We start from the raw sequence: 23,602 nt of genomic DNA, 5'->3' as shown, positions 1-23,602 counted from the left end.
AACTGGGTTAAATTAACAGATGGATCATGAAGGCTCACAATGCCCTATGCCACTCAAGCTCTGATTTTTCAGATGTCCTTTACTTTGCTCATCGTTGTTGGTGATATCAGTAATCTTTCTGGTGGCTCACCTGTGACAGCCTTCCACCAGCCTCCTCTGGTCCATTGTGCCTCTGGCTCTTACCTTGGATCCTAGTTCTGGATACTTTCGCTCTTCTCTTTTCTCTCTTTGCTTTCTCTTCCTTTTCTTTGAGACAGAGTCTCACTATGTATCTTGGTTGGCCAGAAACTCACTCTGGAGACCAGGCTGGCCTTTAATTCAGAGATCCGTCTGCTTCCATTTCCCCATTGTTGGGACTGAAGGCAAGTGCCACACCCTGGCCACCAGATATCATTTATAATTGCACTGTCCTAGATATTCTCAGTCTAAGCAGACTGAAACATTGGAAACCCACAGCCTATGTACAGAACACTCAAACCTCAATGTGATTTATGTTTTTTAACTCCCAATCTGATATAACACTAGCTATGCTGTTATCTTCAAGAAATGCAATCAACTTTTGGGTTGATCCTCTTTGAAGATTCTCCTTGCTTCCTTTCTACTATGAACTTAATACTATGAGAGAATGCTACCCTCACTGTCCAAGATAGCAGCTGCAGTTGAATAATGACCATGAAAAGATTTCCTGGAAGCTTCAAATGTTGTCTTATTTGATAGATTTTTAAAAAAAGTGTGTGTGTTGGGGGGATTTTCAGATACAATAAATTTAAAGATCTTAGGTTGGGGAGAGACTCTATTACCTGGGTAGACCCTAAATGCTTCCTAAGTGTCCTCAAAAGAAAGATGCGAAGGAGATTTGGTATACTAAGAGCTACTGTGCTCTGCACGTTCCCAACCAGTTCTCCCATTAATTAGTCAATACTTCTGAAAGCTTCATTACGGGATGGTATTTATAAAAAATACCCAGAAAACATTGAAAACTGCCAAAACATTTTCCAAGATACCAAAAGGTTAAACATACCGATTTCTCTATATCCTTAGCCAAAGACACAGACGTTGAATTCGTTTGGATCATTGGAGAATGCTTAGGTGACACTGAGTCAGGAGCCAGGAGGCTGATGGAATGAAAAAAAGAGAAAGTGTCAAAGGTTGTCATCCTTGATGCACAAATAGCAAAGGCTTAAGACCTGGCAGACCTTAAGGGTTGGAGCTTTTTTAGACTGTGAGGTCAAAGTCCTGAGGAAGGATTCAGTAGCTTAAGTAAGGTAGGATAAAGGATATCTAGTGGTTGATAAGTCATGGAAACAAAGAGTGAGGAGTAATCTCTAAGACCTTGAGTTGGCCTAGGATATGTGAATTTAGGATACAGAAGGAAGGAAGAAGAAAGACATACTTCCCAGGCAGGAAGAAAGGCGTTAATACTACTTAAGTCGATATGCTTGTGCTTATTTATGGAGTATAGTGTTGTATGGTATTGTATTGTATTGTATTGTATTGTATTGTATTGTATTGTATTGTATTATAATTCAAGACACTTACCTACTTTACAATAATAAAATTGAGATAATTAGTGTATGTCCTCAAAAATCACTTCCATGTGTTAGAAACTTTCAGACTCTAATCATTTTAAGTGTATGCTCCTCCTCCCTTCCTGCCTTCTAATTTACTCCTATTCTACCATCTATTCTAAGAGACCAGTTGCTTTTTAGCTCCCACAGATGGGCTAGAGTATGCAGCACTCGAGTGTCTTTCTGTGCTTGTTAATGTGATGAAAGGCTGTGCTGCAGCTTTGTGTTAAAAACCTTGCCTGGCTGTACAAGGTCCTGAGTTAGATCCACAGAACTGAATGGTAGTGGAGGAGCAATGGTATCTATGAGGACCAGTGATGAGGATTTTGAATCAAGCTAGCCAGATCAAGCAGTCGGGGTGGTGGAGTGACAAAAAAAAAAGTATTTTTTTTTTTTGTCTTCTCATAAGGTAGGATGAATTAGAGAAATGAAAGCAATATAAGAAGCTGCTAAATTTGTGGTAAAGGTGTTGGTAATAGAGTGTCAAAACGGCCATAAAGTTATTCGTAAAGCCAAAAGCCTGTATTCTCAAACCCTTCTTCTCAAGCTGGGTATGGTGGTGGCATGCCTTTGATCCCATGAGAGGAGGCAGAGGCAGAGGCAGAGGCAGAGGCAGAGGCAGAGGCAGAGGCAGAGGCAGAGGCAGAGGCAGAGGCAGAGGCAGAGGCAGAGGCAGAGGCAGAGGCAGAGGCAGAGGCAGAGGCAGAGGCAGAGGCAGAGGCAGAGGAGGCAGAGGCAGAGGCAGAGGCAGAGGCAGAGGCAGAGGCAGAGGCAGAGGCAGAGGCAGAGGCAGAGGCAGAGGCAGAGGCAGAGGCAGAGGCAGAGGCAGATCTCTATGAGTTTCAGGCCACCAGAGGCTACATAAGAGCCTGTTTTATATAACAACAAACAAAGCAAAGCCTGTTCCTCAGGCCTTTCCTGCCTATGTATACACGGGGTTCCCTGGGTGTGGTTCTGTTACCTCTCTACAGCCCACCGCAAGACAAATCTTCCTTCTGCTTATTAGGAGGCCACCACTGTCCTGACCAAAACCCTGTAAGCAGTTAATACAGCCCTCCAGACAACAGTGATGACTCAAGCCCCTCTTTTCTGTCCAGAACTGAGTGCTTGCTTTCTGGGTATGCAAGAGGTCATATATTGCAAACTAGTCTCAGTTACAGGGGTACACAATCCTCAGTTTAGAAATAAAAGCCACAGTAACCTGTTGTTATGTTTTCTTAGGAGGTGTGAACACAGGAGAAGAAGCTATGGATGCCCCAATTTGGTTTATGTAGACTTTCTTCCAGTCTGCAATAGGTGTCCAGGTAACATGTTCTAAGGATCCAGATATTTTTATTAAGAGATTATTTCTTGTGACGTCAGGAAAACTGACTCATGGAGTAGAAAAAAATGACCACATTTATCTTACTTAAAATTAAAAGATAAATCTTATAGAATTAAATTTACTTTCAATATATCTTAACCTCGCAATCAACTGAATCAACACTCCTTTAAGTTTACCGAAAATGAGTTGGAAATTAATGTCTCCTCCAGATCCTGCCTACAGACATTTACAGTATTTTATTCATAATTGGAAACTACCAAGATGCCCTTCAGGAGAATGAATAATTAAAGTGTGCTACAGTCAGACAATAGCACATTATTACTCAATAGAAGGAAATGATTGAAAGCAGGAAATGAGTAAGAACAAAGTGTGTATGTATGTATGTATGTATGTATGTATGTACGTCCGTTGATGCCCATCATATTGTCTGCTTATTTTGTCTTTCCATTACTATAATAAATGCCCAAGAATGACTTGGGGAGAAAAAAAATGGATTTATTTAGCTTATACTTCTCTTATATTTCTGGTTGTGAGTCTAGCCTTTAACGGCTGAGCCATCTCTCCAGCCCTAACTTATCAATCATGGCTGATCACTGAGAAAAGTCAGGGCAGAAACTCAAAGCAGGGGTCTGGATACAGGAAGTGAAGCAGAGGCCACAAGGGAGTATTGATTATTGACTTGCTCTCTACTGTTTGCTCAGCCTGCTGTCTTATTCAACCACTAGTTTAGGGGTGACTCCACCCACAGTGGCCTGGGCCTTCCCACATCAATTATTAATCAAGAAAATGCCACAAACTTGCTTTCAGGCCCGTCTGATGGGGGCTTCTTAATTGAGATTCTCTCCTTCCAGATGACCTGCACTGGTGTCAAACTGACAAAACAAACAAACAAACAAACAACAAAAACCAACCAATCAACACATATGCTAACTTAAAACATTAACTAAAAGCAAGAACATGTTTTTCAAAAGTAGATGAGGCTGGATGTATTGGTGTGCAGCTATCCTGAAGCAAATGCTGGCCCAAACACAAATGCTTCCTAGTTTTTCCCTCTGCTCTGCCAGGATTCAGCAGACCTGTGGTCTTTGGGAAGGACAGTCATTGAGGATCCCGATACAAGAAGACCAGCAGACAGACCACCATGTCTGCCTGGGGGCACCTCATTTGTGACCATTCCTTCTTTAGCTCAGGATCACCCATCTGCTGACAATATCCCATGATCATTGCGCCCTCACTGCAGTTCTTTGGCTCCCTGTTTTTCTTATTTCCTTTGAAGTCTAGCTGGATTGCAGAGTTAAGTTTGTAGTTATGGATAAAAACTAAGTTAAAAAAACAAAACAAAACAAAACAAGCCAATTCGAGAGGGCCCTATGAATCCAACTGCAAAACCCTTTTGAAAGGCAAGCAGAATGAAGACAGTAAACAGATCAGTGAATGTCATTGTTGAGAGGAAAGCGGCATGGGTATATGGAGCACAGAACAAGTTCAGAGTAGTTCAACTACTGTGAATGATGCTGTGTGGGTATGCGTTACTGGAGATTTCTCAAACCTCAGAGAACACATAATTAAAAAAATAATGGATTGAAGTGTGAAAATGAAATTTTAATCCATAATAATATAGCAATATTGACTTATCAACTGTAAGAGGATAAGTCATATTGACTTATCAAGAGTAAGAGGAGTCTGGTGGCCCAAACCTGTGCCTCTTGCTGTTTAGGGGGCCAAGGCAGAAGGATCAAGAGCTCTACAGAGTGAGTTCCAGGATAGCCAGGATTATACAGAGAAACCCTGTCTCGAAAAACCAATAAATAAATAAATAAATAAATAAATAAATAAATAAATAAATAAAATAAAGACCTGGACTATGACTCAGGGGCAGGGAATGTGATCGCCAGCACCAAATCAAATAAATAAATAAAGTGTTAGTAATGGGGGAAGGTAGCACAGGGACAGGGACAAGGGAGTGTATATGTGTTCTGTACTTTTGGCTTTTTCTATAAAACTAAAGCTGTTTTAAAAATCTATTAATTAAAAAATAGACCTTCAAATTTAGACTCTGTTGATTGATAATGATACAAAATGGGCTTTCCTCCAAGACACTAGTAAGCATAAATCTGAAAATCTTACAGTGAATTCCTATGCAAAATAATAAAACAGGGGGTTGGTGAGATGGTTCAGTGGTTAAGAGCACCAACTGCTCTTCCAAAGATCCTGAGTTCAAATCCCAGCAACCACATGGTGGCTCATAACCATCTGTAATGCAATCTGATGCTCTCTTCTGGAGTGTCTGAAGACAGCTACAGTGTACTTACATATAATAAATAAATAAATAAATATTTTTCAAAAATAGTAAAACAAAAGCATATCAAAAGTGGAACAATAGTCATACATCTATTTTTTTTTGTTTGTTTGTTTATTTCTTTTCTTTTTCTTTTTTTTTTTTTTTTTTTTTGAGACAAGGTTCCTCTATGTAGCCCTGGCTGTCCTGGAACTCACTCTGTAGACCAGGCTGGCCTTGAATTCAGAAATCCACCTGCCTCTGCCTCCCAAGTGCTGGGATTAAAGGCATGCACCACTGCCCGGCACATTATCTATTTTTAAAGGAAAATGCTATGAGGTAAATGACATAAAATAAGGAAAGATATTTGCAAAAATAAGACTTTAAAATGAGCAAAGGGCCACGTAGTACTTCGTTTGGCTTGGGCACTGCACAGACCCTGTCCTAACCAGGCACTCGGACCCTGGGCTGCATGGAGAAGCTGCTCCGTGATCCAAGCCCTGAGTAAGGTTTGTCTCCTTAGCTACCTCTTGGAACCTCCCTTTTGGGGTCAGTTTCCATTCAATCCTGTTGTGGAACATATCAGACCGGAGATGGGGGGAGATGCCTGAACAAGGTTTAGATATATGCACAGTAAGGCAAACTGTCCTAAAAGTGAACTTTTAGGGGAAATTTCCCCTATGTACCATCTTTTGCTTGTTCATAATTACATATGCATATGATTAAATTCAGATGTACCATGGAAAAGGATATGCAGTCAAGAAATGCTTATGTAACCCAAGTCTGTATGGCAAAACAGAGAACAGTCCATCTTACCCTACCAACTCCTCCCTCCACCTTCTTCCATGCAATAGTCCACTCCATAAAAGGAAGCCCTAGATAATAGCAGAAACCCTTGAACTCCTGATCCTGATACTTTCTTGCTGTGCTTTTATTTTTCTTCTGAATACATTTTCCTTGACAGTTTGCAATCTGTGTGAAGCGGTTTGACTAAGAATGGCCCTCAGAAGCTCATATACTTGAATGTATGGTCATCAGGAAGTATCACCACTTGAAAAGGATTAGAAGGTGTGGTCTTGTTGCAGAAAGGGTGTCAGTAGATGTGGCCGTTGAGTTTCCAAAAATCCAAGTCAGGCCAGATGGCCTTCGATGGCTACACAGGCCACAGACATCAACACAAACCCCAGGTGCAGTAGAGACCTGGCTCTTAGTAGCAGCTCAGGCCTGGACTTCCATGGCCCTAGGGGGTTGCCCTGGCTCCTCACATCTGCCTGCTCTTTACCACAATCACATCTCCAGCTCCACCTCTGTCCACAGTGCAGGGACCACTCAGCTTCGCTTTCTCTCCACCAGTACTCCCTCTCTCCCATCTCTCCATCAGATAGTTTCTCAACCCAGTGGCGTCTGCCGCCAGGCAGGGGCGTGGGCTTAGGTGTCTCTCATTTCTGCAAAAATATAATTGAAATAGTTATCAAATAAGTAAAGGATCCCAAGACTTAGAGGTCATAGCCATTTCTACAACATTTAAGTTTGCCATGCAATTTTTCAATAGATAGCAAAACCTGTAAACTATGCACACTTCTTGACTACCAATTGTTCTTAGGAGTTGACACTTGGGAAATAATCCAGAGGAGTAACTGGGTCATAAAAGGAAGGTTTAAAATGCTCTCTGAATGCAGAGAGAGAGAGAGAGAGAGAGAGAGAGAGAGAGAGAGAGAGGAGAGAGAGGATTAATTAATTGATTAGTTAATTTACTGTGACTTTCTGACACCAGCCTGTGATGTTGTGTCCAACACCTGTGTAGGCTGCAGTGTCTGCACTTAGGCCCCGCTCTGGACTAGTAAACTAAGCAACTGCCTTTGGCACATCTCCCTCTCCTAAATTAAATTATCTCTGTCCAAGAACACATTTTGTTTGTAGATGAGGTGCCTACTTATGGCAAGCCTCACCCTGCAGTCATTAGAATGCCAGAGCAATGCTGGGAAGGTTATTCTAGGCACTGAAGAGGTCAATTCTGTTTTGTCTTTGAGAGGTAGCTAGGTTTATCAACAGTACGCTTTTTTTTTCTTTTCTGCCCGTCTTCTGCTTTCATTTTTTTGTTGTTTTGTGTTTTGTCTTTCAAAGACAGGTTCTCACTATGTCTGACTATGACTGACCTGTAACTTGCTCTGTAGACCAGGCTATCTATCCTCCATCTCACAGAGCTCTGCCTCTAGTGGTGGGATTAAAGATATTAAAGCCATTTCACCTGGCTTCCCAAGAGTACCATTCCCTGCACTGGAAATTGCTTTTTTTCTTTTTCTCTGCCTCATTATCACTAATCAAAGCTTGGATAAGGCCCCCCTCATCAGGAATCATGTTCATCAATTCCCTGATTCCAAAATTCTGGTTCTCTATGCCAGCCTCATCTAATCAGCAAACAGAAAGAATCTGCCCAGGATCCTGAGTCATGCCCGGGTATCAATGCTTCTCCCGCAACAGTGAACAAAAGATGCTGGGATCAAAGGATTATCCTTTCCTGCCAGTTCAGGCCGGGTCTCAATCCTAGCAAGACTCTGCCTCAGTAGCTAGCAGGACAAAGACCTCTACGGATACTTTCTCCCTAGTGACTTAATGTTCCAGCTATCAAAGACAGGGAAGAAATAAAATAAAGCATTACAAGAGTCACCCAAGGGATTCTGAGATTATTAGTGAGGAGAATATCTTGGTTCACTTCCATTAACTCCTGTGCCTCTTCTAACACCCCTCCCCTTCCCTTTTCATCTTAGTCGGGATTCTTTATACACGGCTCTTAAAATGAGGGATGGAGATCTTGAGCTCCCCCTTGAGGCCGAAGTGTGTTAGTATCTCTCCTTGGACGGGTTCTTGAGTTTTGGAAGCTATGTTATGTGCTTTCTATAGTTTCAGGTAATATTTAAGTCATTCTCGGATTTCTGACGAGGTTGAAGATTGGTTGTAGTCCCATAGTCAAGTCAACCTATTTAGACAGGTTGTATTGAGAGAGATGATATAACTTTGAGGGGATGGTTTTCAGATGATAATACAAGCTAAAACCAGGACATAATTCAGGTATAGAATTGTAAGCCTTTTAAGTTAGGATAAATGGTAGAGTGTCTTATCTAAATTGACAAATGGGGTGGACTGGGTGTTACGTGTATCTTATACTCTATAATTTGCATAATTGTAATAGTTGTACTCAATTTATATATGAAAGAAAAGAGCCTTTTATTTGGACAAAAGGGGGGAAATGATGTGGGTTGCCCTGGTGCTGTTTGTATTCTGATGTTAATTCTGCTTCCCCAAAAGGGGCAACCCTGCTGGGTGCGGTGGCGCACACCTTTAATCCCAGCACTTGGGAGGCAGAGGCAGACGGATTTCTGAGTTCAAGGCCAGCCTGGTCTACAAAGTGAGTTCCAGGACAGCCAGGGCTATACAGAGAAACCCTGTCTCAAAGAAAAAAAAAAAAAGACGGGCTTCCCTGATGAGGAGTGGATCTCATACTCAGGTGATTTCAAGGGAACCTTCTTCCCATTTAACTGGTCAAATAAAGGCTAGAGCCTTTGACTGGGCAGCGGAAGGGAAAGGTGGGGTTTTAGAGAGTGGAGGAAGAGAGAGGATTGAGGAAGAGGAGGTAGCAGGAAGATGGAGCCCAGAGAAGCGGCAAGTAGCAAGGGATCTCGTAGCTGGGGAATGGAGTAGTGTAGTGGTCAATCTGCTCAATATAGGCATGCAGCTTATATGGTAAAAAAAAAAAAGTTCTCCCATCTTATCATCAGCCTTCATAAACTGAGTTGTTTGGTTTCACTCATTTTCATTTCAGGGAGAATATCTACAGTTCCCATGACATCCCACTGTGTGTATGTGTGTGTGTGTGTGTGTGTGTGTGTATCTTAGCTATTCTGATCTTTGACAGTTGAGAGGATGCTGGCCTGAGGTATAAGTTATATGGTATCTTTCCAGTTTTGACTTTGATTTCTCACCCACTGTTAGCTTACAGGCTATTCCACTATGCTCCTCCCAGGGACCTAGCAACAGCTTCTGTCAGCAAATGCCCCCCTTCAAGTGCACCAGATATGGGCAGCAAACTCGAGCTCCAGTGCGCTCTCTCTCTCTCTCTCTCTGTCTCTCTGTCTCTCTGTCTCTCTGTCTCTCTCTCTCTCTCTGTCTCTCTCTCTCTCCTCTCTCTCTCTCTCCAGTCTCCCCGTCTGTCGTTCCCTCCTCCAAAACATACCACTCTACCACTCTACCTGATGTCTCCCTCTCTTGTGTTCTTGTGTTGCTCCTTTCCTCTGGATTGTTGTATCTTTATTTTGCACAAAATTCTTTTCCTGAAAATTTCTCAGCCCATTTAAATTAAAATTTTTTATTCTTCAAAGGTCTAATTCATGCAACACCTTCCCCCATACTCCTGTGAGATTCTGTAAGTCGGATCCGAAGCTTTGTCACATGTCCAGATTGTAGTTATCTGTCTATTTTTTCAATATCGTCACTGGTAAGTGCACAACTTCTAGCAAGTGTGAGAATCATTCAAAAAAATAATGAATTAAGTTGTTGGAGGATGATTTCAAACACCAAATTTTCTGTAAGAGAATGTATCTTCATTTTTAAAGAGGAAAAAAATGAAAGAGGAAGAGAAAAAGGAGATAGTAGAAGGAAAATAAAGATGAGAACGAAAGAGAGAAGAAAGAAAAGTGACTGGAAGCAAAAGTTACAAGACTCGCAGTGTATTCAGGAAACAGCATTGGCGTAAGTCAGCAGACTGCACTCCAATCCCCTTGTGCTCCTAATGAGTTAAACGGCTACCAAACTACTCCCTGAGCCCTGGCTTTTCTAAAGAAAAGCAAACAAACACCAAGATAAAACAAAAATCCCCATGGAGTCCTGTGCACTGTGAGATTATGTGGTCATCTCCCCACTCAAGCATACTCAAGCTGACTGAACAATAACACTGGGGGTTAGCGAGACGACTCGGAACTTAGGAGCACTTGCTGTGATTCCAGAGGACTAGAGCTCTGCTCCCAGCACCCACATGGAAACTCTCAAAACTAGAACTCCAGCTTCAGGGTCTGACACCCTCTTCTGGCTCCCACAGGAACTAGCACATACATGGTATTCATTCGTAGATACACCTACACGTAAATAAGAATTAAAATACTAATGTAACAGTGTGGCTGCATGATGTTAGTTTCTCTTTTTGCCCATATATTCTGCAACAGTCTCCATCACCCCACCAGGTTCCAGAGTATTGTCCAGATCAATTCACACAGAGATGGCTCTGATTAAACTAAATGGTCATAAAACCAAACCAAAAGTCATGAATGTGAGAAATGGGATGATAGGGAGGAGCAGGGATTGACAGTAGTGGAAGAGATCTAAGAGTGGTTGAAGGAGAGAGAGGGGAGGAGGGGGAGGGAGACAGTACAGAATGCATTACATACACATAGGAAATTGACAAAGAAGTAAATTACCAAAAATAATTTTTAAAACATGGAAAACTTTGCCTCTATCTATTGAGGGTGATGCATCAGAAATATTTGCTGGGCTGGAGAGATGGCTCAGTGGTTAAGAGCACCAACTGTTCTTCCGAAGGCCCTGAGTTCAAATTCCAGCAACCACATGGTGGCTCACAACCATCTGTAATGAGATCTGATGCCCTCTTCTGGTGCATCTGAAGACAGCTACAGTGTACTTAGATATAATAATAAATAAATCTTTTTTTTTTAAAGTAAATGTTTGCTGACAGTGGTAATAATGAACTCTACAACTACTTTTTCATTATTAAAAACATGTGTGGTGCTGTCAGTCAAAAGCAGGACTTCCCCTATGCTAAGCAACACTCCACCATGAAGTTACTGTCTCCAACTCTATATGCCTTAAAAAAATTACTGTGGTTATTTTTCCTTTATGGGTAAATATTTTATGGCAGAATTATTCAAAGTTTCTATCGTTTATTAAGCGGAACATTTTTTTTCCTTCCAAGTCTTGCTAAATGCTGTTTCAAACGGAAGCTTCTATTCTGATACCAACTACTTTTAAGTCAAATGAAGAACTGAAAAACAGCTATACTTAAGCAAATCTCAGTCAGCCACCTCAACCTGGGATGCAGGAAAGCCACTTGTCCAAGATCATTGTAGAATTTAAGAAAGAACAGAGATCAGCTTCAGTTGGAAACCAATCAAAACTGGGAAGGAGGGACCTGTGAGACAGCTCAATGCTCAGTGGGTGAAAGTACTTGCCACTAAGCCAGAGGACCTGAGTTCAACTCCTAGGACCTACACTGTGGGAGGAGAGAAGCAACTCTTGGAGGTTGACACTACCCACATGGCATGGCAAGCCATCCCACCCCAAATAAAACATTTTTTTTTAATGGGAAGGAATTTAAAAAAAAACATTAGAAAATAAATATACAGAGCTCAGGGGATTAAACTGTAGCTTCTGGGACCCATGATGAGTATAGATATTCCGGATCTTAAAGGAACATCTTTAAGATGTGTGTGTGTGTGTGTGTGTGTGTGTGTGTGTGTGTGTGTTTGTTGAGGGGTGGGGTATGTTTTTTGCAGTACTGCTCTAAAATTGCTATTTTTTATGTTTTCCTGTTTTCTTTTAGGCAATTCAAAAAATACATCTATGTGTCTGTGTGAGAGTTTGTGTGTGTACATGCGGGTGCCCATGGAGGCCAGAAAAGGGCACATCTCTTGGAGTTGGGAGTTAGAGGCAGTTATGAACTGCCCAATGTGGGTTCTGGGAACTTAACATAAGTCCTCTACAAAATCAATAGGTACTCTTAAAGGCTGAGACATCTTTCCTCCTTGAATCCCTCTTTAAAGGATTTCTAAACTACCCACTGTCCTTGCAAACAAGTATTGCTGTTGCCCCTCTGAGCCTGATGTGCTGCTTGCTCCAGGAAACCACGTCTTTCCCACTCTTCACAGTTTGTTCTCAGGCTTTGTGGTAATGCAGCACAGTGACCTACCCTGCATGGTCTATCAGCCTTGATATGCACGGCCCCATCACTGTCATCATCATGGTGGTCATGGTTGGGTGAGCACCAGGCACACCCAGTTGGGGCAGGGGTCAGTGGAGACTGATTGGTACAGCAGGACTCAAGAGTGAGAAACTAGGGCTTTTCCTTCCGTAGCAACCAATGTCAGCAACTTCAGGAATGATGGCAACTCCATGCTGGCCAGACTGTGGCCTAAGGACTTCCTTTATCTTTTAGGGACCCTAACTCAGGTAAGACGAGATCATTGGCTTTGAGAAAGATCAGAAGTTCAGGATTAGCCAATATGAAGCAAAATTGGGGTTTATCACCTTCATAAATTGATGGTTTTAGTATCAATTTTAATCATGAGGGTTTAAAACGGAGCTGAAGGAGAAAGTAAGACAGGCTTGGGGATGGGCCTGGACTCCTCGAATTGAAAATAAAATCCATTGACTCTACAAATTACACTTGATCGGTTCCGTGTACAAGTCCTGCCTGTGCCATCTGTACTTCTGGTGGACCACGGTGTGTGATAATTTACAGAAACAGCTCACAGATCTCAGGAAATCAATGTGTTTATGTTTATCAGTTTATTATGAATGATACAAAGAATATTTTGTTGAAAAGATATAGGAGGTGAGATTCCAGAGGGATCCAAGAAGCCTCTGTCCCCACAAAGTCAGGGAGTAAACACCTCTCTCTCAGCACCTTGATGTGGTCACTGATTGGGAAGCTGCCCAGCCCCATGGGTTAGTGTTATTTATGGAGGTTTTGTAACATAAGCAGGAATAATCAAGTAACTGGCCAGTAGTGAAAGAACTTCATGTCCAGGCTGTGTTGCTGAAACTGGACTATAATTTTACATTTCCAAGCAAGGCTTAGACTTCCTAGCTGCTAATCTCCATTCTGAAGCTATCCAGGAGGCAAAGGTTGCTTCGTTAGATTAAAATAATGCTCCCGTCACATTTATAACTCAGGAAATTCCAAGGGTTTTAGGATCTCTGTGCCAAGAACTTGGATAAAGACCAAATATCTTTCTATGATACCACAAAGTGGCAATGAATTCAAGGGCATAAAATCCAGGGTATATGTAGTTAATAAGTAGTTTGTAGTGATGAAGCCAACAATGTTGTTAACTGGATTTCAAAGGCAATGATAAATCATTAGGTTGCACTTATGTTTCATGGCAATTTATTTCCCAGTAACTTCTTAAACTGACAAATTAATGACAGTAACATATCTTTACTTAGTAATTACAAGCCCGCCCTGCCCACTTTCATCTAGGTCTAACACTATCTTACTCTAGTTCATTTATTTGATAATTAGATGTTACACATACTCATGGGACTGTGAGACTGAACTGGATATTCTGATGCTGTATTCCATAGCTTTTCTAAACAGAGAGGTGGATGCTTTTCAACCTGAGCCCATTCACAAAACCTCGGCATTTAGAGCTAAACTTTGCTTCTATATACCAACACATACCCTTTCAAAACATGTGTTCTAGCACAACCAACTAGATATAGCTAGGTCCTTTCTAAAGATTTATTTTATTTTTAAGTGTGTGTATTTTTAAGTGTGTACGTACGTATGTGAGCGCCTATGGAGACCAGAAGCGTAGGGTTAGGTTTTTTTTAAACCCATTTTAATAAGGGTTCTTAAGTGCTTTAACCTCCCTTCTAGCCGGTGGTAATGGAAAAGAAAGGTTAACAGGGTAAAGGAGGATGTGCTCTTTGGGGTGATTCCAACCTTCATAGTCAGGATATCAGCAGTTTAGTTCACACAAATCAACAGTCGTAACTTAATCCACTCGCAAACACTATTCACGAACCAGCAACAGCAGTACAATCCAGAAGAAACCTCAAGGCTCTGCCAATGGGCCCAAGTCTGCAAAAGTGACAAGAAGCCACTGAAATATCATGAGCAGTTCTTTGGTGCATTTCTCTCTGTGAAGTTGTGATAAACAATGGTCAGTGAAGAAGGCAAGGTGAACCAGTGCCACAGTGTCCTCGGTGGAAACCAGCATTAGTGAAGCCCAACTAAGGCTAGCAAAGAGTGGCAAGGCAAGGCAATGCCACACAGCATCATCCACTGTCGGTTGGGTTATATGTATACCCTTTCCAAACATCATGTGTCCTCTTGAGTGTCCACTCTAGCAAAACATCATATGCTCTTTTTCCAGGCAGCATCCAGAAACACACCATGTGTCAATTCTCAGCAAAACATCCTCCCATGTGTCTATTTCAGCAAAGCATCCTCTCATAAAGCAGTTTCCAGAAAAACATCACATGACACAACTGAGTCTCCAAAGAAACCAGAAACTTCCACTTTACAGGAGAGGGTATCTAGTGTGAGTCCCCTGGAACTGGAGTTACAGGCAGGTTTGAGCCACTTGACATTGGTGCTGGTAACAAAATGTGGGTCCTCTGCAAGAACAGTTCATGCTCTGAAGTGCTGAGCCAATTCTCTAGCCTCAATAAGTCAATAATTTAAGGGAATAAACCAGGCCCTCTGTTTCTAACAGGGTTATAGGAAGTAGAAAACTCCCTCTTTCTTCCACAAGAAGACAGCAAGAAGAAGGCTATCTCCAATCCAAAAAGAAAGTCCTCATTATAAGCTACACTGAACAGCACCTGGGTCTTTACTTTCTTGGGTCCCAGAACAACCAGAAAGCAAAATAGAAAGCAGAGATCCTCAAAATACCTGACAGTTTTCAACCCCCACATTTTTTCTTCAATTTTTCTTTCAGGGTCCCCAGTACACCATAGGGGATGCAGGATAAACATGTGAAGATGATGCGAGTAGCCCTGGCAACTGTGGATAATGACTACAAAGTCTATAGAGACAACTAGAAAATGGCATTAGAAGTTAAAGACTATATTCACGAGGATCTCAAAGAGCATGATCCTGGGATACCACAGCCACACAGGCGACTGGATCATTAACCTCAAGGACCCCTAGAACCCTGACCTGAAGTAACATTTCAATCAACAGGACCATCTCTGCCAGTCTGTTAGCAAGATGAAAGTCCTGATCCTCTAGCTGAGCACAGATGCACAGCACTAAGAAGCTCATGAGGACCCAGAAAGTCTCTTTGTTTGTTTGTTTGTTTGTTTGTTTGTTTGTTTTTCAAGACAGGGTTTCTCTGTATAGCCCTGGCTGTCCTGGAACTCACTTTGTAGACCAGGCTGGCCTCGAACTCAGAAATCTGCCTGCCTCTGCCTCCTGAGTGCTGGGATTAAAGGTGTGTGCCACCATACCTGGCTCCAGAAAGTCTCTTGATGAGACCACTCACCAGGACAGCACTGATCAAGGTAGGGAGCAAAGAAGAAGTGCTAAGCCATGTAAACTGCAGGGAAGATGAAAATGAAAACCAAACTAAACAGAAACTACATCAAACCACAGGTCAGGTACATTGGAAAAACAGAAAATTCAATGATAGTCTGAGCTAAGTTAAACCTTCCCAACAGCGACAGCTCATGGGGTAGAGGTCCTTGTGCACAAGCCTAAGGAACCCAGTTCAGTCATGGATTGAGCTTTAGAAAATGGGTTAAAGCCAGGTAGTGGTGGCGCATGCCTGTAATCATAGCACTCGGGAGGCAGAGGCAGGCAGATTTCTGAGTTCGAGGCCAGCCTGGTCTACAGAGTGAGTTCCAGGACAGCCAGGGCTACACAGAGAAACCCTGTCTCGAAAAACCAAAAAAAAAACCAAAAAAAAAAAAAAAGGATTAGAATGTCTAATGTCTGCTTTTAGCCTAAATAGTATATTTTACCATCTACTATTAAAGACAGGAGTATGGGGCTTCTTAATGTGTTTCTTAACCTTACACACAATTTGTATTTTTTAAAACTGTGGTACTATCATTTTCAGTGATATGACTTAAGTGAGCGGCACAGATAGTAGCCACCTTATAAGGATACTGAGAACACGGCAATCATATGACACTTTAGCAATGTTTTCGCTACCAACCATCTTGGGACAATGATAGTTGCTTTAGTGGAACTTGACCTGAAAGAACAGACCCTAGGCTTCAAGTGGCACACAACCCTTCTTCAAAGTGCAGTTTGAGGGTTGATGTGAAGGGTTTTCTTTTCTTCTAGGCAGTATTAACATAACATTGAGTGCTACAAGTGTGTCAAAATTGCGTACATTCCTAATGCAGGTTTAGACAAGATTATTTTAAATCCTTTTACTTATATGGATTTCGAAACCTCTGCTAGCATCTGTGCAGAAGCCTCAAACTGTAAGCGTGTTTCTGCCTTTGTTCAGCCAACTCTGAGAGCTTGTTATCTTTTTAATCCTCTAAAAAAGTCAGTACAGATGAGGGTGGGAAGCGGAGATAGAATGCTCATTTCACATAGTCAGCATGTTCCTGTTTGGTTTGGAGGCGCTGTGGATGTGAAGATGAACCAGAAATGGAATCTGCGTCACAGACAGGCTGGGCTGGGATTGAGCTGTAGTGAAGCAACTGAGTTAGAACTGGGGGGGGGGGGGGGGGGGGGTACCGAGGATGTAACTCAGTTGGTAGAGAATTTACCTAGTGTGTACTAAGCTCCTAGACATGGGGCTAGAAAGAGGTCTCACAGGGTAAAGATGAGTGCTGCAAAGCTGAGGTCATTGCTAATGACCTGACTTCAATCTCTGGAACCCACATGGTGGAAGGAGAAAACCAAGTCACATTTCATATTAAATTTTCCTCTAACACACACACACACACACACACACACACACACACACACACACACACACACACACAATAAATGTAATTAAAAATAGCACAAATAAATTTAAAAAACCAACAAATAAGCATGGTAGTGAAAGCCTATAATCCCTAGTTACATATCAAACTCAAGGCCCAACCTGGGACACAGGAGACTTTTAAAATAAGAAAGAGCTGGGTGTGGTGGTGTATGCCAGTAATCTCTGAACTCTGAAGGCAGAGGCTGGAGACTCTCTTTGGGTTCTAGGTCAGCCTGGTCTACAGAGTCCTGGACAGCCATGACAACATAGAGATCTTGTCTTAAAAGCAAAACAAAACAACAACATCAGAGAGAGAGAGAGAGAGAGAGAGAGAAAGAAAGGGAGGGAAGGAGAAAGGAAAGAAGGAAGGGAGGGAGGGAGGGAGGAAGGAAGGAAGGAAGGAAGGAAGGAAGGAAGGAAGGAAGGAAGGAAGAAGGAGGGAGGGAGGGAGGGAGGGAGGGAGGGAGGGAGGGAGGAAGGAAGGAAGGAAGGAAGGAAGGAAGGAAGGAAGGAAGGAAGGAAGGAAGAGCTTGAGAAAGAAGTGTTTTGTGTTGGTGGAGTGTGAAGTTGGAAGTATAAGTCAGTATGCATGAAATGTGGTAAAGATGGCATTGAAGTGCTTGCTTGGAACTTTCTCAAGTGTCTCCTGGAGCTGTTGATTGTCTTCCTCCACTAATTCCTTTCCTACATTTTTTTCCAGCCCTTCCAGCATCTTGGCCCTAAGGAGATTATGAATCTTATAATCACCTTCTGGTAACCTAGCTGCACTGGGAGCATTACCTGGTACAAGAAGAACAGTGTAAAATGTACCTTTGAATATTCAGGAATTTTATTTCTCTCCTACCCTCCTAAAAAAAATAGCTGGGGACAATAAAAACATGCATGGGGCTAGTATGAGACTCTGTATGGCAAGCTCAAAAAGGGTGTGAGACACTAATGGTGAGGTTAAGCAGTGGTCATAGTCATGATGTATATTAGGTATATTTAAAAATGTTGTAGGAAAACAGTGTGTTCACTGTATGGTTGTCACAATTGCTAGCAAAACTGTAACACGGTTGGGGATGTAGCTCAGTTGATAAAATGCTTCGTGGCATGCAGAAGCCTTCTTAGATTTGATTCCCAGCACCATGTAAACCAGGGATAGTGGTGTATGCCTATAATCCCATGCTCTCAGGAGGGAGAGACCGGATGTAAACCAGGGATAGTGGTGTATGCCTATAATCCCATGCTCTCAGGAGGGAGAGACCGGAAGAGCACAAGTTCCAAGTCATCCTTTACTACATAGCAAGTTATAGACAAGCCTGGATCATATGGCACCCTATGTCAAAAATAAACACACACGCCGGGCATGGTGGCACACGCCTTTAATCCCAGCACTCGGAAGACAGAGGCAGGCAGATTTCTGAGTTCGAGGCCAGCCTGGTCTACAGAGTGAGTTCCAGGACAGCCAGGGCTATACAGAGAAACCCTGTCTCGAAACCCCCCCCACCAAAAAAAACCGAAAATAAATAAATAAATAAACACACCAAAAACCCCATGTTATCAATGTTTTCAACTATGCATGTATCCATGTCTCTGTGAACATATAGAAAGACTAGATAGAAACATCAATTACGGCTATCTCCAGACAGTGGAATTATGGGAGCATTTCTTTCTCTGTGCTATTCTTCTAATTAACAAATTATCCAAAATATACTCCTTACTCTTGTCTTTCCAAACAAATTCTATTTTAAGAACGACCAAAGAACGTTGGGCGTGGTGGCGCACACCTTTAATCCCAGCACTCGGGAGGCAGAGGCAGGCAGATTTCTGAGTTCGAGGCCATCCTGGTCTACAGAGTGAGTTCCAGGACAGCCAGGGCTGCACAGAGAAACCCTGTCTCAAAAAAAAAAAAAAAAAAAAAAAAAAAAAAGAACTCAGACTTAGGGCTGGAGAGATGCTCAGCGGTTAAGAGCACTAACTGCTCTTCCAGAGGTCCTGAGTTCAATTCCCAGCAACCATGGTGGCTCATAACTATCTGTAATGGGATCTGATGCCCTTTTCTAGTGTGTCTGATGACAGCTACAGTGTACTCATTCATATATATAAAACAAATAGATAAATCTTTTAAAAAGAAAAAAGACTCAGACTAAGTAGCCAAACATACCTTAGAACCCTTACTTCAAAACTGGTAGTTGGTGTGCCCTTAGATGCATTACTTAATCGCTGTGTGTCACAATTTCTTCATCTGTCAACAAAAGTATAACAATGTCTATTTATAATGTTTCAGGGATGACTAAAGCACTATTACATATTAAATACTTAGCACATTTTTGCACACTGGAAGTAGGAACACAGAGAAACTATTGCTACTAAGATAAATTACACAAAAAAGAAAAAATAAGTCTTAGATCAAGAAAGGGCATTGTGGTTGGTTTGAATAAGAATGGCTACTGTAGGGCTGGAGAGATGGCTCAGTGGTTACGAACACTGACTGCTCTTCCAGAGGTCCTGAGTTCAAATCCCAGGAACCACATGGTGGCTCACAACCATCTGTAATGAGATCTGATGAACTCTTCTGGAGTGTCTGAAGACCACTGCAGTGTACTTACATGTAATAAATAAATCTTTTTTTAAAAAAATAAAGAATGGCTACTGTAGGTTCACATAATTAAATGTATGGTTGGTTCCCCAGTTAGCAGAAGGATTAGGGAAAGATTAGGTGTGTCACTGAGAGTGGGCTCTGAGTTTTCAAAAGACTCACTCTGTTTCCAGTGTTTTCTCTCTGTCATGTAGTTTTACATCAAGGCATGAGCTTTCAGCTCTTCCTTTGCTCTGCCATCATGGTCTCTAACTTTGAAGCCACAGGTAAATCAAAACTTCCTTTTGTAAATTGCCTCAGTCATGGTGTTCTATCACAGCAAGAGAAAAGTAACTAAGACAGGCATACTTGTTCTGATTGAAAAGATGATGAAAGTCTTCACAATAAAGAGAAAATGTAAACATTCTACGATGGAAGAGGAAGGCTTTTCAGGAGGTGGGAACACTGTTGTGTAGAGGTGAGGCCACCACCGTGCCTCCTGTGTGGTAGAGCTCGAATGGCGCATCCTCTATGAAGGCTGAGGAGATAAGAACAACAGGGCGGGGGTTATCTTAGCTCACGGAAGTTAACTGATGTCCCATGTATTTGTTCTAATCTTTATTCTCAAACAGTTTTTTGTTTTTGTTTTTTGATATAGTCTCTTTATGCAGCCTTAGGTATCCTGGAACTTGACATATGGACTAAGCTGGTTTCAAGCTCACAGAGATCTGCTGGATTCTGTCTCCAGAGTCCTGGTACTTAAAAGGTACAACAGCATGCCTGACCCTCACTTTTAGTAAAATCACAGTGAATATTTTTTTTTGCAATTTGTCTAATCTGAACAAGAACTGAAAAGCCTCACCTGTCCTCTTTGCGATCCCTTAGATCACCGGATAAAACCAAATTTCAGCCAGTTTTAAGTCAAAGACTTAATAGGAGACTATCCAAAGTATGAAATCGTCCCTAGAGACAAGAGAAGAAACAAAGCAATAGAGTAAGGAAGATATAAGCCCTCCTTTTCATAGCTGTACGGATAGTTTAAGACTTGGGGAGTGCCCTAGTTATTTTCTATTGCTAGAATACTAACCTATGACTAAAAGCACCATGAGGAGGAAAGGGTTAATTAGTTTAAATGTTACAGTCCGTCATTAGGGGATGCCAAGGTTGAACCCAAGCAAGGTCTGTGAAAGAAAGTTTCTTACTAACTTGCTCAGCTTGCTTGGTTATACACCCCAGGGCCATCTGCCCAGGGATAGCACCACCCACAACAGGCTGGGCCTTCCCACATCATTCGTTAATTTTAAAAATGCCCTACTGGCATGCCTATAGGCCATTCTGGTGGGGGCATTTTCTCAACTGAGATTCTCAGTCTAAGATATCTCAGTTGACCAAAAACGAAAACAAAACAAAACAAAATCAAAGGGAAAAACAAAGCAACAAAGACTACATTGTGTCAGCAGAGAGCCTTTCAGCAGTAACTGCAGATTTTGGATTTTTCAGTTTCCATAATTGTATGATTCAATTCTTTAAAAACTATGTATGCATACGTGTGAATACACATATAATTCATACATGTCTTATGTGTCTGTATACATAAATACATAGTACATATGTCCATGTATAAATGCTAGTCTTCTTCTATGGGGACACTAATATACATCTCTGTTGTTTGGCATAAGATACGGATAAATGAGGGGAAGAAACCTTACCTCTACTATTTTCCCTGATGTGGTCAGTCGTGTTGTCATTTAGTGTGGACCCTCAAGTTCATGAACTTTGGAGCATTTTACCCAGCATGCTCTCTCTTGCACTTTTAATTTGTGCATTTGGAGGAGCACACTGTATTTCTCACTCACACTTTGAAACAGTCCCTGGATAGAGTGTAGTCTCTCCTCCCTAGCCCCTCTTCTCTTCCAGGTTTCCAAAATGCCTTTCCAGGCTAGAACCCAGGTTGTGGTCTGCTGGCCTGACACAATAGAGGAGGGGGGAGGGAGAGGGAAGAGGGAGGAGGAGGGAGGAGGAGGGGGTAGGAGGGAGGAGGAGGGGGTAGGAGGGAGGAGGAGGGAGGAAGAGGGGGGAGGGAGTGGGGAGGGAGGAGGGAGGAGACTCAGGAAACTCAGGAAACTTGTACAAATGTACAAGGTTCTTCTCTGCCTTAGAGAAACAGTAAACCACTACTGGAGAAGAGGGGAGTCATGGCTTGAGGGACCTCAGATTGTTTTGCAAAATCTATGTAATTTAATCTATGTAATTACCCTTTCACTCCAAAAACTTCCCTGGTGCCTGCCTACTCCAACAAAGACAGCAGTATCTGATCCAGTAGGACAAATCAGACATAATAGAACGACATGGACTCAGGTGGAAAAAGGAGAACCAAGCTTTACAAAGAAATGGAATCCCAGGTGTGCACTGGTTGGGCCAGTGTAAAGTTCCAGCTAACGGCGGTCGCCACCTGTTAGCTGCTGACTGTTAGGGAACAGTGGTCTTCTCATGGCCGATTAACAAACTTTGCAGTAGTGTAAAGATTCAAAGTCTTTTTTTTTTTTAATATTTTAGTTTTTAGAGTTTCTCTGTATAGAACTCACTCTATAGACCAGACTGGCCTTGAACGCACAGTTCACCTCCAGGAAAGATCAAAGGCTTAAAACAATAATATCAAAATTCTTGCACATCCAACATCAAGTCCTAAACACTTTTTTTAGAACCTGGCATTTATTTGAAATATTCTAGGTCCTAAGATAAAGACCTTTGTTTAATTTAGTAGTAATTGTAGTCTTCAAGAAATTAAGCACACATAGACCAGAAAGGACTTTCTCTCAAAAAAGCAATGTATTTAACTTCTTAAAATCAACATTAGGCATAGAGGTGGTTTTATTTTTCAGTGAATAAAAGAGAACTTGGCTATCTAAAGCAAATTATTATAAGTGCTTTTGAAGTTAAGACAACTTTTTCTCTTATCTAATACATGCTTATTACCAGAAAGACAGAGAAGCCGAAAGACAGCCAGCCATGATGGGCATATGGCTCTGTGATGCAGCACCTGCCTGGTGTGTGTAAGAGACTCTGGGTAAGATCTCCAGCCAGGGAGGAGTGGATGAGAAGAGAAGATGAACATATTGGTAGCTTAGTGGGGAGCCATATGGTACTGAGAAAGGGGCAGGCCCCAGAATTAAGCTGTGTGGATTCAGGCCTTGCCATTCCACACGCTAAAGCAGCTTGATGTCTTAGCTTCAGCTTTCTTATCTATAAGTGAAATGATAGTATAAAAAATGAAAGATTAAATTAGATAAATTGTGTAACGGACCTTCAGTGAATGTGACCTCTGGACTCAACTTTCTGGGCCCTTTTAGTCCTAGCATCTTCAAACAGGGATTGTGCTGGTTTTGATACAGTTGAAAGGAACACCTTCCATCTCAAAGTCACCGTGGACAAAAATGTGTTTTCCTTCTTCTTCTTCTTCTTCTTCTTCTTCTTCTTCTTCTTCTTCTTCTTCTTCTTTTTTTCTTACTGCATAGGAGGAGATTTCTGATAAAATCTTATTCATAGAGTTCACCCTGGTGATGTGGGCACAGGTGAGCTGGTGGGCTGATCAACTCAGCTACCTCCCAGGCCCAGATCCAGGACTTTGAATTGGCCCACCCCAATGTCTAGCCCAACTATGATTGGCTGGAATGCATGAAAGGGCTGGTCCTACAGATCCAAAGCTGAGGATCTCCAAGGCAACAACAGGATATCAGAGAGGAGCATCCAGTATTGATAGTGTAGCAGAAGCCAGAAGACTTCTCATTGCAACGGACACCTGCAAGATGTGTGGACAAGGGTATACTGTGTGACACCCTGTGACACACTACAGCTTCCACGATGAGAGGTGTTTTGGGTTTTTTTTTTTATTCTATCTTATTTTCTTTTGGGGAGGAGGTTGCAAGGGTGGAGGGCAGATACAAAGATGAATGGGACTGGAGTGCATGGTGTAAAATTCACAAAGAATCAATAAAAAGTTGATTTAAAATCTTAATCATAAAATTAATAATTGTAAAGCAAAGTAAACCTTTGTTTCAAATTTCAAAGTTTTATCTCCCAGCAACTTTTCCAGAAAAGATAAACATTTAAACTTTTTCACCTAAATTGTCTCATTTAGCTTACATAAAC

This window comes from Mus musculus, chromosome 7 (assembly GCF_000001635.26).
Source record: "Mus musculus strain C57BL/6J chromosome 7, GRCm38.p6 C57BL/6J".
NCBI lineage: Eukaryota > Metazoa > Chordata > Mammalia > Rodentia > Muridae > Mus > Mus musculus.
The sequence above is the reverse complement of the archived record's forward strand: the minus strand, read 5'-3'. Positions refer to the sequence as shown.